Source organism: Phoenix dactylifera, unplaced genomic scaffold, assembly GCF_009389715.1.
Source record: "Phoenix dactylifera cultivar Barhee BC4 unplaced genomic scaffold, palm_55x_up_171113_PBpolish2nd_filt_p 000454F, whole genome shotgun sequence".
In the NCBI taxonomy this organism is placed as follows: Eukaryota; Viridiplantae; Streptophyta; class Magnoliopsida; order Arecales; family Arecaceae; genus Phoenix; species Phoenix dactylifera.
Genome location: NW_024067884.1, coordinates 105,659 through 122,526, shown reverse-complemented (window position 1 = coordinate 122,526; position 16,868 = coordinate 105,659).

Genomic DNA, 16,868 nt, shown 5'->3' with positions numbered 1-16,868 from the left:
AGTAGTGTTTGTATCATCATCATCAGAGGATGTTGTATTATGTCCACCTTTATCTTGAAGTCTTGCCTCAGCATCCAACCAATCCTTGAAGCAGAGAAGCATCTCCACCGTTTCGCCCGTCATCCTATTTCTCTTTTCGTCAAGAACACGCCGACCTGCACTAAAAGCGGATTCCGATGCTACCGTGGACATCGGCACAGCTAAAATATCGCGTGCAATTGCAGACATAACAGGATGTTGATTTCTAACACTCTTCCACCAAGATAATACATCTAGATTCTCTATTTGATTTTCATCATATGCAGACTGAAGATCATTTCGTAAATAAAATTCTAGTTCACTACTTAAAGATGAAGAAGATGAAGAGGAACTTGAAGCATGTGTGTGTCTTCTCTGTGCAATGAATGAAAAATAGATGACGAACGAGAACTACTAGAAGAAGAAATAGAGGTTTGTATTTGTGTTCTAGATCCACGAATTTTTTCATCATATATAGCATAAATATCATAAAGAAGTTGTTTTACCTCATCTTTAGCAGATTCAGAATCTTGATTCATATTTTCAGAATATGCATCAAGTAAAATTAGCACGCCATTTAATTTAACTCTAGGATCAAATACAGCAGCTAAGTTATGCATAGGACATATCTTGTCCCAATACTCATTCCATTTAGATTCCATTAGGTCAATAATAGGCATTAAAACATCATCATATCTATGTTCTGCAAATTTTTGACTAATTATATATGCTTGTTGTAAAAATGAACATGAAGTAGGATAATAAATACCAGAAAGAACATTGGTAGCATTATAAAAACTAAGCAAAAAATTTTCCAAAATTTTTTCTTTATTCCAATCAGTTTCAGACAATGTAAAGCCTAATCCACGATCATTAATATATGCACTTAATAAGTTTTTATATGGGTATGCATCATGTATCATGCTATATGTGGAGTTCCAACGAGTAATTACATCAAGTTTAAATTTTTTAAAACGTTTACCATGATTTATGCATAATTCCTTAAATTCTTGAAGTCTTGATCTTGAAGCATGAATAAAAGAAACTGCATTTCTAATTTTTGAAATCACATCTTGAATCATGCCCATGCCAGCTTGAACAGAAAGATTTAAGATATGACATGCACATCTAATATGCAGTAAATTTCCATCTAATATGGGATGCAATGAGTCTTTTAATAATGCAACAGCAGAATTATTATTAGATGCATTATCAAAAGTAATAGACATAATTTTATCATTAATATTATATGAACATGCAGTTTGATAAATAATATTTGAAATTTGTTGCCCAGAATGTGAAAAATCAAAAGCACGAAAAGCAAGAATACGTTTATTTAATTGCCAATCATTATCAATATAATAAGCAGTAATGGCAATAAAACAATTACTACCTACAGATGCTGACCAAATATCAGAAGTTAATGAAATTTTTACATTTAAAGTAGAAAGTGTTTCAATTAAATTTTGTTTCATTGCTAAAAAGTTGGTCATAGCTACTCTTCTAAATGTACGCCTACTAGTTCTTTTGTAAGCAGGTTGTAGGTTTAATTGAATATATTCTTCAAAATTAAAAGATTCACATAAACTAAAAGGTAATTCATCCTTAACTATCCATTTTACAAGTGCTTTTCTTTGATTTTTATGATTATATGCAAAATTACCTACAAGTAATCCCCCTTGTATATTAAGGGTACTTTGAGTTTGAGCATGAGAATCATGCATCCTATGACTCTCTTGATGTCTTTTTAAATGCCCTGTTCCCCCACTACTACTACAACTATAAAGTTTGGCACATTTTTTACATCTAGCTTTCCAGACTCCATCAACCATAACTCTATCAAATTCATTCCATACAGCACTAGTCCTCTTACGAGAAGAGGTTTGATCTTCACTCGATTCACCAGTTCTAGAGGAACTAGGAATATGGGGTTGGAGATTAGTTTCTTCTCCCTCAGAAACAGGAATGCCAAACTGACTTTCCTCAAAAGATGACATATCTATGATTAATTCAAAAAATAAAAACTAACCGCAAGGAGGAATTGAGTAGAGGGTCGGAGGGCAGAGGCAGAGCCGAGATTCCGAGCTTCCTCTTGTGCTCTCAACAGAAGCGACCTTCTCTTCTCAACAGGAACCTCCTCTTGTGTAGCACTTGAACAAACTAAAAATTAAATTGCTAGAAGAGCACTTTAGAAGAGAGAAATAATAGCAGTAGAGAAGGAGAGAATGAGAGGTTTGGTGTGGTGAGAATGAGGGAGGAATGGGCTATTTATAGAAGCCCAAATTTTTTTTTCCCAAAATACCCTTCAATTCAGCCGTTATTGGACTGTTGGGAGGGGTAAAATGGACTTTTTCCCGAAAATAGCCGTTGGAAACGGCTATTTTCCTCCCCCCTCTCCAGACGGGCCGTGCCGGCACGGCCCGTCTGGAGCCGTTGCGGGCCGTGCCAGGCACGGCCCGTTTGAAGCCGTTGCGGGCCGTGCCTGGCACGGCCCGTTTGCGCCCGATACGGGCCGTGCCTGGCACGGCCCGTGGCGTGCCGTGCCCGGCCCGGCCCGCCAATAGACGGGCCTGGGGCCGGGCCGGGCTGGCGTTCCGTGCTGGACGGGCCGTGCCAGGCACGGCCCGCTTCATAAGCGGGCCGGGCCAGGCACGGCCCGTTTAGTCCTTTGGCCCGGTGGGCCTGGGCCGAGCCGGCCCGGCACGGCCCGTTGCCCAACACTACAGCTCATCCACAAATCCAACATCAATGACTGCAGCTCAAACTTCTTCAATGTTCAACCTCCCAACGCCGAAGAGTCCCAAGCATTCAAATCCAAGCCTCATCCGCTCCCAGCAGCGTTCCAGCTTCTCCAAACCAGTGAAGTGTCTATAAAAGGAGAGGGAGGCCACGGATCACGGAGGAGGGGAAATCAGCCGACGAGGAAGGAGAGAACCACACGGTGGAGGTATAGGAGGAAGCCAGCAGCCACGACGGAGGAGGAAAGAAGGAGGAGGAACTTGGAAGCCATCTATCTGCATCTAGTCTTCCGATCGTCTCAGTCGGGCTTGGTCCGAGAGAAGGCAGCCGCACGGATCCATCCAGCTAGGCCACGGAGGGGAGAAGGCATCATCGAGTGGAGGCAGGAGGAGGACACGGAGCAAGGGGGAGAGGCGACCAGGGGGCCACGATTCATCATCCTTCCGGTGAAGCAAAGGGAAGAAGCTAGTCGGCGGGAAGGGGGATTGAGAGGCAATCGGACGGAGGAGAGAATTAAGATTCTTTCGATCGAGAAAGAGAAAAAGAACTCTTATTCATCCGGAAGTGACTGAACTAGCCTTTTTTTCTTAAAAAAGCGGCCGGTAGTAGGTGGCTAATGTTTGACTTTTTTGGACCAAAGGAAATGAAACTGAGCGTTTCCTAACATATGCGATTGTTCGCTCGACCTGGCTGCCCAGTTACGAAATATATAGCTATAAAAAAAGCTAGAAATAGAACTCAACTAGAAGGGGGCCGGGAGAGAAAACAGAGTGCCCTGTTTTCTGAACCAAAGAAAAGAAAAAAAAAAGGGATTTATGCTTTATTTTATTTGTTCTATACTAATCCCTTTTACAAAAATGCTTGCATCTCATATGGATAGCTAAATCTAATATAGCTAAGGCTAGGGAAAAGCCTAGCATTTTCTTCATGTATTTCCTTTAATCATCAATTGGATTTTAATGTTTTTGATTTGAATTATGGTGCAGTAGATTGATAGAAATTATTTCAAACTTATATATTTTCTTTGATTTGTTATTTTTCCCGGGTATAACAGATGCTTAGAAATCCATGTAGTTTAAAATAGAATTACTGTAATGCTGCCCATAAAACTAAATATATTTTATTATGATTAATAGATGATTTTAAGAAATGCATGATTAAGTGCTAGGCTGAATCCTAATGCCTTAGTTATATTTTTGTCAATCTGAATATTATTTAGCCTTTAGTTTTTGTTTACTGTCAAATTTCTGTGGATTCGATCTCGGACTCACCGAGAATATTACTTTGCTACACCCTATACTTGGGGTATCCTACTTTTAATTTCTCTTTTAAAAAGAACAAGATTAAAATCGTAGCAAGTTTTTGGCGCCGTTGCCGGGGATTTGCAACGTGCGAACGAGAACAAGGCTGCAAATTTCAACTCTTTATTTCTAGTTCTTCAATTTTTCTTTATTTTTAACACAGCTGAAATTTCAAATCTTTTCAGATTCAAGGGCGACACAAAGCAGGACCAGTAACGAGGAAGATCAAGATCACATTTTTGGATTCCCGGAGTGAACGAACTCCGGCCGTGAGTATTTAAATTAATTTTCCTATTTTGCTCATACTAGTCCTATTTTTCCTAGATTAGAATTTTACTCTTGTTTTAAAAAAAAATTAAAAAAATTATTATTAATTAAAATAATAAAATAATAAAAATAATAAATAAATAAAAAGAAGAAAAAAATTTTAGCTAGTTTGCTTGATCAACTATTCAAATGCAATTTAATGTCATGACATAAAATGTTAAAAATCTTCTTGATTGTTGCATATAGCATAAAGCATTTGCATAAAATAATCTAAGGGCTGAACCCATTAACAAGATAAGGTCGGGATTTCATCACTCGTCCTTAGCCCAAAAATTATCCAAGTGCATAAATATCCTAAGCCTAATTAAAATCAACTAGACATTGGCCCCTAAGGATAATCGAGCTCAATAGGACGAAGACCACTGAAAGTTGCACCAATTTCGCTCTATGACCCCGGTCGATGTCTAGGCAAGCTTTGTCCCTCTAAGTGATTGAAGGGAGACAGTTTCTGTTCGAGGAAAGTGGGTTTTAAGTGGGACCTTTGCTATACGCATCGTGACCCCTCCACTTACCTGGGAGCTTACCTGGTCGACTAGGTTATTAGACCGGATTGGAGGCTTAAGTGTACTCTTCAAACCAGTTAGGAGCTGTCTAGAAATTTTTAGGAAAACATTAGAAATAAGGGTGCTATGCTTTGATACTGTTTGATTGTGAATAATTTTAGTAGCAGGGTGTCAATATTCATAGCTTTAGGTAATATTCATACTCATCCAAAACTCTAAAAAATATATATATATATACAAAATAAATAAATAAATAACAATAATAATAAAAAAAAAGGTCGACTGGTTAATTGGTCAGTATATGCGGTTGTGGCAAAGAGATAAAACGAATAGATTATTTCGAGTTGAATCAAAAGATAAAAATTTAATTGTTCTGTTGCCCAAGGTGACAAGCCAAGAGGGGGGGTGAATTGGTTTCTTTTTAAATTTAAACTATCTTACTCAAGTCAAATGGATGGTTAGTAAGCTAAAGCAAATCACAACACAAACAACACAAAGTATAGTGGTTCGGTGCTCTCCTTAGCACCTACGTCCACTCCCCAAGCGACCCCTTGGGAATTCACTATAATCTCGCGGATTACAGTTGGATTGTTTTCCGGGCTCACAATCCAAAAACCTTTGTTGGTTTTACGGGCTCACCAACGAACCTTTACACTTTGGTTTTCCGGGTTCACCAAAAACCTTTGTTGGTTTTACGGGCTCACCAACGAACCTTTACAATTGGTTTTTCGGGTTCACCAATCAACCTACTCCGTTGGTTTTCCGGGCTCACCAACCAACCTTTACAAGTTGTTTAACAAATAAAGAAGGAAGATTTAAACTCCTAAATGAGCAAATGAAACAATATGAACTACAAAGAAGAGTATAGAAAATATTTATCGCTTTGAAGTGGCTTCTCTCTTCTTTGTCAAGAATGCTTCACTCTACAAGGGAGGATGGAGCTCTTGATGACTCTTTGAATCTGCTCAACCCCTTTCTTTGATTCTTGAATGAAGCACTTGGATGAAGAAGATTAGGGCACTTTTTGTTTTCTTGTGTACTCTTTGATATTGCTTTCAAAAGGTTGTTCTATCTGATGAATAGTGCCACTTTAAATAGTCTCCTACATCCATTGAACAAGCCCCAATGGCTAGAATTCAAAAACTAGCTGTTACTGACTTTGGAAAGGACAAAAAGTACATCTGCAGAACTAGCCGTTATGCTTCAGCCCGTGTTTGGGTCGGCTCAACCTGTCCTTGGGTCGACCCAACTTTCACTTGGGTCGACTCAAACATTCCTTGGGTCGACTCTCTCAGAAAACACAGAAACTTGAAATTCAGCCTTCCTTCCCTTGGGTCGACCCAACCATTCTTTGGGTCGACTCAAAGTTCACTTGGGTCGACTCAACTTCTTCTTGGGTCGACCCTCTCAGTAATTCCAGAGAACCATTTTCTGTCTTCTTTTCTGTCTTGCCTTTGGGTCGACCCTCTCAGGGTTTGGGTCGACTCAAGCTTGGGTCGACTCAACTACTTCTTGGGTCGACCCTCTCAGTGAATCCAGAGAACCATTGTTCTATCTTGTTTTGAGGATCTTGATGTTTGGGTCGACTCATGCTTTCCTTGGGTCGACCCAACTCACTGTTCATCTGTGCCATTTTTGCAGAAGTGTGCCAAATAATTTCTTGATGTGCCGGGGTCGACCCAATCATCCTTTGGGTCGACTCAATCCACACTTTGCTGCATCTCAAGGTTAGATTCATTCAAATAAACAATGAAATGTATCTATATCAATTTATACAAATATCCTGAGAGTAATAGTCTTATAAATGAAGTATCAATTTAACTTATAACATACTCTAGATAATTACTTGTTAATCATCAAAATAACACTATCATCCTCAATCTCCCCCTTTTTGATGATTACAAAATAAAGAGTATGAGCCTATTGATACTTGTCTTTAAAATCAGTTTTTTTAAAAGGGCTTAACTTGCTGAATTTCAGCTTTTCATATATAAGAGTGAAATCTCCCCCTATTTCATTTAAATGTTGCCAATTTGACTTTTTGAATTGCTCCCCCTTTCATTTATAATTCATTAACGATGAAACTTCAAAAATTAGAGATAAAATATGAGTTTCAGGTTATGTATCGGGGTGCGAGAGGTGCGTGCCAAATTCTGAAATTATATGTGCCAAATTCTGAAATTTGATAGAAATTTTTGATTTGATGATTTTCATTGTTACAAATTGCTCCCCCTTGGATGTATAAGCTTTCTTATATGATTTTCAATTTGTTTGCCCAATTATTTCTCTTTTCTTGCATAAGTTCTTATTTCTCTTTCTTTACATAACTTCTTATTTCTTTTTCTTTACTTCTCCTTTCTTTAACTTTCTTTACTTTTGCTCTTATTAATCTTTCTTTACTTACTCTAAAGATATCTTTAGTTCTCCCCTTTTTGTTACTTTATTTACTCTAAACAATATCTTTACTTCTCCCCTAAGATCTTTACTTCTTCTAAAATAAATACTCTTTCTTTACTTCTCCCCCATTTTGTTATCATCAAAAAGATACATGGGAAAGATGCAATAAATACCAAACTTCAAATTTCATTGATCAAAATGGGAACATTTTCATACATTCATGCCAAAAACAAAAACAGATACAATGTTCCTGAATCAAAGTTTTAAAGATACATGATAAAAGCAAAATACATACGAGAACTAGATATCTAGCCTAGGCTCTAAACATAGATGCTAAGATCAGCCTAGGAAGACTCTAACGGCTGGGATCTAGTCCTCATCCTCCTAGTGTACGTGGCGAGGGGAGGTCGAGCCTGGTGAGACTGTGTCTGGCGTGGAGCACGACGAGCTGGATGACTCTGTGCCGAAATCTCTGACTCAGCAGCCTGTGGCACAGATGGTCCATGGGTCTCTCTCTCTCTCCGGAGTGCTCCTATCTGCTGCCTCAGATCACTGATCTCAGCAGACATGACGTCCAATCGGGCATCCAATCGGCTCGTCAGCCCGTCAGTGATAGTCCTCGCCTGAGCTGACATGAGCTCAGTCATCCTGCTCCAGAACTCATCCGTATCTCTCGGAGGAATGGATGATGATGGTCCAGCCTCTGAAGGTGCAGTAGGATGATCCATATGCTCCTCATCCTCATCCTCTGGTGCATCTCCCTCTGGTGCCTCACCCTGAATGCCTGCTCCAGTGTGAATCCACTGCCCGTTCACTTTCTCATATCCCATGTGTATAAGTGTCCGTGCAGTGTATGTGTCAGTATGATGCAGACTCTTGGATACCTCCTCCTCGAGAGCTAAACCGTGCTGTCGAAAAATCAAGGTGAGTATCATACCATAAGGTAGTGATACCCTGGAGTTGCACATCACCTTCCTCATCTGTCTCAGTATCATGGCCGGAAGATTTAGGGGAATCCCCTGAATCATATACTCCATCACTGCTAGATCTCGCTCTGTGATGAGATCGAATCTCCCGGTCTTTGGAAATAAGATTCTATTTATTATACTGAGCAGTAATCTCATTTCAGCAGTAAGAGAACTAGCTATTACCTTCGCGGAAAAGTCGAAGTTCTCATTTTCCATGATCAACTGTAGAGCTCTCATTTTGTTTTCAGGCTTTTCCGGAGTGGCTCCTACGCAGGGTAGATGAAGTAGCTCACTCAAGCTCTCCTCGGAAACTCGAACTCGAACCCCTCGAACTTCCGAAACAAGCCCTTCCATACCAGTTTTGAGGGAGGCATAGAACTCCTGAACCAATCCGGGGTAGATCATCACGTCTAGGGAGCAAAGATACTCCCAACCTTGCCTTTGGATCCATTCCCTCAACCGAAACCCTTCTTGATCAAAGAACTCGGAATGGATCCTTCTCCCCGTTGTAACCGGTCTCCCCGCAAATCTTGCAAGTATCACTGAGGGGGAAGGAGGAGGAGGGGCCTCCGCACGTGCCTCACGTCGTGGAGACACGGTAGATGGCTCCGTAGGTTGCCTTTCCTCCCGTTGGATCCGTGTGACTCTTCCGGATCTCTTGGCTACGGCTCTTTTGGGTCCCATTTCTCTAAGATCTCAAGGTAATCTACTGTTTGGAGGAGTTTGGAGAGTGGAGATTAGAGTATTCAGAAGAGGACAAGGGCAAACAGTGCCCTAACAATGCTCTCGGGTCCCCTTTTAACAGTGGGGTCCCGACGTTGGGTCGACTCAAGATTTTTCTTGGGTCGACTCAACGTTGGGTCGACCCTATTCAGGGTTGGGTCGACCCAAGTGCAGAATTTTTTCTTTTCTCTTCCTTTTTGCTTCTAAGAATTTTTCTTGCTTCCAATCCTTATAAACTCTTTATGGGACAATGATACATGAGTAAGGAATCTCTAGATAACAAATTTGACTCATGTTTCATGGGATTTTAGAAATTGGAAGAATGTATCATGAGACTACTAGCTCCCTTTTATATTACTTCAATAAAAAGGATCACATATGCCTAATTCCCTCCTTAGCATGCAGAATCTATCTTCACTCAATGGTTTCGTAAATATGTCGGCTAATTGTTTTTCAGTGCATATATGCTCAATACATATATTTTCATTTTGCACATGATCCCTAATAAAATGGTACCTTATTTCTATGTGTTTGGCTTTAGAGTGCTGAACTGGATTTTTAGTAAGATTGATGGCACTAGTATTATCACACTTAATAGGAATATTATCTAGTTTAACTCCATAGTCCTCTAGTTGTTGCTTAAGCCATAATACTTGAGCACAACAACTACCAGCAGCTATATATTCAGCTTCTGCTGTGGACAGTGCCACTGAATTCTGCTTTTTGCTAAACCATGATACTAAGTTATTTCCTAAGAATTGACATGTGCCACTTGTGCTCTTCCTATCTAATTTGCATCCGGCAAAATCAGCATCTGAATACGCAAGCAAATTTAGACAGGAGTCCCTTGAGTACCATAGCCCTATATTGGTAGTTCCTCTTAAATATCTAAGGATTCTCTTAACAGCACTTAAATGTGACTCCTTAGGATCCGATTGGTATCTAGCACATATTCCTACACTAAATACGATGTCGGGTCTACTAGCAGTAAGATAGAGCAAGGATCCAATTAGTCCTCTATAGAGCTTGATATCAATACTCTTCCCTTTTTCATCCTTGTCTAGCTTGCTAGTGGGATTCATTGGAGTGCCTACTCCCTTATGATTTTCATTCCCAAACTTCTTTAGTATTTCCTTTGTATACTTAGTTTGATGAATGAAAATGCCTTCTTTAGTTTGTTTGATTTGTAATCCTAGAAAGAAGCTTAGTTCTCCCATCAAACTCATTTCAAATTCTCCATGCATTAAATCAGCAAATTCTTTGCAAAGAGTATCATTTGTGACACCAAAGATTATGTCATCTACATATATTTGTACCACTAATAGATTTTTGTCCTTTCTTTTGAGAAATAGAGTTTTATCTACATTTTCTCTACTAAAGTCATTATTAAGCAGAAATTTGCTTAATCGATCATACCAAGCCCTAGGTGCTTGCTTTAATCCATATAATGCCTTATGTAGTTTAAAGACATAATTTGGCAATTCATGATTCTCAAAACCTGGAGGTTGTTCTACATATACTTCCTCCTCAATAAAACCATTTAAGAATGCACTCTTCACATCCATTTGATATAATTTGAAATCCATGAAACATGCAAATGCTAGAAGTAATCTAATAGCCTCTAATCTAGCTACAGAAGCAAATGTCTCATCAAAATCTATTCCTTCTTCTTGATTGTATCCCTTAGCTACAAGTCTAGCCTTATTTCTTATAACTAATCCATTTTCATCTAATTTATTTCTAAATATCCATTTTGTTCCAATTACTGAATTATGCTTTGGTCTTTCAGTTAATGTCCATACATTACTTCTTTTGAATTGATTTAATTCTTCTTGCATGGCATTTATCCAGTTAGTATCTTTTTCAGCTTCTTCATAAGTCTTAGGTTCTAATTGTGAAACGAAAGCAAGATAATCATTTAAATTCCTAAGAGATGATCGAGTTCTTACCCCTTGAGATGGATCACCAATGATTAAGTCTTTAGGATGTCCATATGCATACCTCCATTCCTTTGGCAAGTTTTGGGATTGTGGTGGCACGCTATCATCTCCCTTATCTTGATTTGGCACGTCATCAATATTCAACTTTTCAAAATCGATAATTCCTGTATCATCATCAACAATATTTTCTTTCCTAGCAGACTCACTATCAGACTCATCAAATATAATATTGACTGACTCTTCCACTACTAAGGTTCTTTTATTGAATACTCTGTATGCCCTGCTAGATGTGGAGTATCCTAAAAAGATACTTTCATCTGACTTGGCATCAAATTTACTTAGATCCTCCTTGCCATTGTTTAAGATGAAACATCTACATCCAAAAACTTTAAGATATTTAGCAGTTGGTTTCTTATTCTTCCAGAGTTCATAAGGAGTTTTCTTGGTTATAGGTCGTATTAAAACTCGATTTAGAATATGGCAAGCAGTGTTTATAGCTTCAGCCCAAAAGTACTTTGGAAGATTTGACTCACACAATATTGTGCGTGCCATTTCTGCCAATGTCCTATTTTTTCTTTCAACAACCCCATTTTGTTGAGGCGTTCTAGGTGCTGAAAATTGATGTGATATTCCATTTTTAGTGCAAAATTCTTCAAAGTGTTGATTTTCAAATTCCGTACCATGATCACTTCGAATTGCTACTAAGGTGAGTTTCTTTGCATTTATGATATTATTATATAGTTTCAAAAATTCTGAAAATGCTTCATTCTTATGTGCCAAAAATGAAACCCATGTATACCTTGAAAAATCATCAACAATAACTAGTCCATATTTCTTCCCTCCTAGACTTGTAGTTCTAGTAGGTCCAAATAAATCCATGTGTATGAGTTCAAATGGTCTAGTTGTTGATACTACATTCTTCGATTTGAAAGATGATTTAGTTTGTTTTCCCAATGAACATGGTCCACATATTTTGTCCTTTTCAAAGATCAATTTTGGCACATCTTTTATTAATTCCTTCTTAACTAGTTTTGATATTAATTCCATACTAGCATGTCCTAATCTTCGATGCCAAAGCCAACTAGTTTCATTTTTCTTTTCTTCATTAGTAATTAAGCATAAACCATTTTTTCTGCCTAACTCATGAAGATCTACTAAGTAAATATTTCTTTGCCTTTGTCCTACAAGTACAATGCTATTATCTTTAGGATTAGTGATTATGCATATAGATGCTTCAAATGTAACTTTAAACCCTTTATCACAAAATTGACTTATACTAAGAAGGTTATGTTTCAAACCCTTAACTAATAAGACATTTTCTATAAAAATAGATGGAGCAATGAAAATTTTACCCTTTCCAATGATATGCCCTTTACCATTGTCTCCATAGGTTACTACTCCACCTTTCTTTGATTCCAAGGTGACAAATTGATCTACGTCACCGGTCATGTGTCTTGAACAGCCGCTATCTAGATACCATCGTTTTTCCACTTTATCAGCTATAAGACACACCTGCAATCAAGATCAAGAAGAAACTTTAGGTACCCAAACTAAGTTGGGTCCTTTAGGGTTAGTACTCCATGTTCCTTTTGGAACCCAAACTTTCTTGAAGTTAATCTTTTGATTATAACTTGATTTGTTTTGACTGGACTTTCTAAAGTTACATTCATATGCTCTATGTCCTAACTTATTGCAGCAATAATAAGTAATATTTTCACTTTTAGCTTTTACAAAAATGTTCTTTAAGAATTTTTGTTTCCTATTTGTTCTATATCCTAAACCAGCCTTATCATTTACAGCTTTTTGGCTATCAAGAATCATATTTAATTTGGTAGAACTAAGTGTAAATTTATCTACCAAGGATTTATATTTTTCAGCATCTTCTTTTAGCTTGATATTTTCAGCAATTAGATCCTTGGTTTCATTTGTAAGTTTCCTACTCAAAGTTTCACAGGTATGAGACAGTTTTAACTTGTCCTTAATAAGAGATTGATTTTCTTCTTTTAGAACTTTATTTCTATTAATTAGTTTCTTATGTTCTTCCATGAGTTCTAAGAATGCATCATGTAATTCATCAACAGTAAAATCACAGTCAAGTTCAGAATCTACCTCATCGTCATTGGCCATATGATACATTTGGGCCGTCTCTTGATGATCTTCCTCCTCCGAACTTGATTCCTCACTTTCACTCCATTCAGCCATGAAATTCTTCTTTTTCAACTTTCTTGCCATCCACTTCAAATCTGGGCAATCTATCTTATAATGCCCGGGTTTGTTACACTCATAGCAAATGGGAGTTTCTTTTTCCTTTTCTTTGTCCTTACCCTTTTCTTTGCTTGAGTTACCTTTAAGGAAGGGTTTCTTTTTATGGAACCTATTCTTACCTCTCATAAATTTTCTGAATTTTCTCCCAAGCACAGCCATCCCTTCTTCATCGATTTCTTCATCATCATCTGAATCTTCTGATTCAGTTAGTTATTTAGGGGTGGTAGTCTTTAGGGCAATGGGCTTTCTTCTCTTGACCTCATCTTCTGAATTTTGCCTCATTGTCAACTCATGGGTCATGAGTGATCCTAGAAGCTCCTCTAACTGCAGTGTGTTGAGGTCCTTTGCTTCTTGAATAGCGGTTACCTTGGCCTCCCAATTCCTTGGTAGAGACCTGAGAATTTTTCGCACCAAATCAGAGTTAGAGTAAGACTTTCCTAAACTCTTAAGCCCATTTATAATATCAGTAAAACGAGTAAACATATCAGTTATGGACTCAGTAGATTCCATTTTAAACAATTCATACTTGTGTACTAATATGTTTATCTTTGACTCCTTAACTTGATTGGTCCCTTCATGTGTGACCTCAAGTCTGTCCCAAATTTCTTTGGCAGTAGTGCAAATAGATATTCTATTAAATTCATTTACATCTAATGAGCAGTAAAGTATATTTATAGCTTTTGCATTTAACTGTGCTAATCTTCTATCACTTTCATTCCAATCTATTTCTGGTTTGGGTATGATAGTGCCCTCTATGTTAAGTGTGGGTGTGTGAGGTCCTCTAGTGATGATTTGCCATAGTTCATAGTCTGAAGCTTGAATGAATATCCTCATTCTAGCTTTCCAATATGTGTAGTTTGTGCCATTAAATAGAGGTGGTCTATTTGTGGATTGCCCCTCACTCATAGAACATCCCACTTGGGTTGTCATGATCTTTAACTCTTGATTGTGAGATCAATGAGTACTATTAGAGCACCTCGCTCTGATACCACTTGTTGCCCAAGGTGACAAGCCAAGAGGGGGGGTGTTGGCGTCCGACCGCACCGGAACCCACTCACACCGGCACTGCCCACCAACGTCGGAAAACAAAGAGAGAATAACTCTCTCGCTCCCTCGACACCGGACTCAAGGATCACCGCTTCGCTTATCCCTACGAAGGGCAAAAGATTACCCCGTGGTATCAATAGGGTAAAACACTTGAGCACCGCAGCGGATTATCAAACCAAAGGAAGAAGAAATAGGAAGAAGATAGCAAAGCAAACACAAAGATGTAACGAGGTTCGGCTACAAATAGCCTACGTCCTCCACCGCTCCAAATCTCAACTAGGATGAATAGATTACAGAGATGGCACACACCCGAACGATCACACGAGATCGCTCTACAAGAGATTCACACAGAATTCCCTTTGCACAAGAAGTAGGATCCCAATCCTCTTCTTCTCTAGAACCCTAGCCTCACAAACAAGAGTCTCTCTCAAATATACGGCCAATCGCTATACCCTAGGGCTCTCATGAGTCCTATATATAGTCTCAAGACCTTCAGATGATCATAGCCGTCGAAACGCCAACAAAACACCAAAAGAAAACTCATCCGTATGATTTCCACGAGCTCGAGTCGACTCGGCTTTAGTTCGAGTCGACTCGGGCATGTCTGGACAACTTCCAGTATGACTGGCACGATCTCGAGTCGACTCGACTGTGGCTCGAGTCGACTCGACGATGCTTCGAGTCGACTCGACTGTGGCTCGAGTCGACTCTGACAGTCCAGACAGAAACATGGTTTTTCGGCCTTTCTTCTCCCGGGTCGACTCGATGGACCTCGAGTCGACTCGACTGTTCCCGAGTCGACTCGACTGAAGCTCGAGTCGACTCCGACAGTCCGCCAGACAGAAAACTATGCAGAATTGATTTTTCTTCAATTCTCTTCATCACCAAAGGTCTCCACATACCCCAACAATCTCCCACTTGGAGACCTTGGGTATATCCTCTTGTTACTTGGCTCTCCTCTGTGCTCCCACTGAAACTGAATCATCCTAGTGAAATAGGTACGATGCCTCCTCAACGTCTTCAAGCATGAAGACGAGCAGAAGCTGAACAACTCCTCAGCTTCTCCACCGTGACGACCTTCGTCAGCATATCTGCAGGATTCTGACTTGTATGAATCTTCTCCAACTTGACGAGTCCCTGCTCGAGCAATGACCTCACGAAGTGGTACCGTATGTCAATATGCTTCGTCCTCGAATGGAAAGCTGAATTCTTCGCCAGATGAATTGCACTTTGACTATCTGAATATAACATGCAATCCTTCTGCTCATTCCCAAGCTCCTTCATCAAGCCTTGAAGCCATATTAGTTCCTTGCACGCCTCTGTGGCTGCCACATACTCCGCCTCCGTAGTCGACAATGCAACAACTGGTTGCAACCTGGAAATCCAACTGACGGCTCCACTGCCCAAGGTGAACAAGTATCCTGTCGTGCTTCTCCTGCCGTCCAAGTCCCCTGCCATGTCTGAGTCCACAAAGCCCTGTAACTGGATCCCAGAACCTCCATAGCACAATGACATGTGCTCCGTGCCCTTCAGATACCTCAGTATCCATTTGACCGCGCGCCAATGCTCCAAGCCTGGGCAGCTCATAAAGCGACTCACAACTCCCACTGCTTGAGCAATGTCTGGTCTTGTACACACCATAGCGTACATCAAGCTCCCCACCGCCGATGCATACGGGATTTTTGACATATTGAGCTCCTCCACCCGCGTCTTCGGACTTTGCCCTTTTGAAAGCTTTAAGTGGGCACCCAGCGGTGTGCCAACAGGTTTGGCACCCTCCATGCAGAATCTCCTGAGTACTCGGCTGATGTACTCCGCCTGAGATAGTCTGAGGATATGTTTAGACCTATCTCTGCTGATCCGCATTCCAAGGATCTGTTTCGCTGCTCCTAGATCCTTCATTGCAAATTTTCTTGACAGCTTCAGCTTCAATTTTGCAATCTCATGCATGCTAGCTCCTGCAACTAACATGTCATCAACATACAATAGTAAGATAATGTAAGATGTACCGAAGTCCCGGAAGTAGCAACAGTGATCCTCCTGACATCTCCTGTATCCTATCTTAAGCATGTAGCTATCGAACTTGAGATACCATTGCCTGGGCGCTTGTTTCAAACCATAGAGGCTTTTCTTTAATTTGCAAACCAAGTCACCCGTGCCAGCTGCAATGTATCCCTCCGGCTGCTGCATATATATCTCCTCATCGAGATCTCCGTGGAGAAAAGCCGTCTTCACATCAAGCTGCTCTAAGTGAAGATCCTCTTCTGCCACCATGCTCAGCACCGCCCGAATAGAACTCATCTTGACTACAGGAGAAAAGATCTCCGTGAAGTCGATACCTGCTCTCTGCTGAAACCCTTTTACAACCAGCCTGGCCTTGTATCGCTTCTTCCCATTCTGCTCTTCCTTCAGCCTGTAAACCCATTTGTTTGATAGTGCTTTCTTCCCCTTGGGCAGATCCACCAAATCCCACGTTTGATTCTGCTCCAATGACTTCATCTCATCATCCATGGCCAACTCCCACTCCTTCCTGGTATCAACCTCCAATGCCTCCGTGAAGCATTCAGGTTCGCCATTATCTGTGAGCAGCAAATAACTAAGAGTCCCATCATACCTTTGAGGAGGCTTCCCATGAGTACT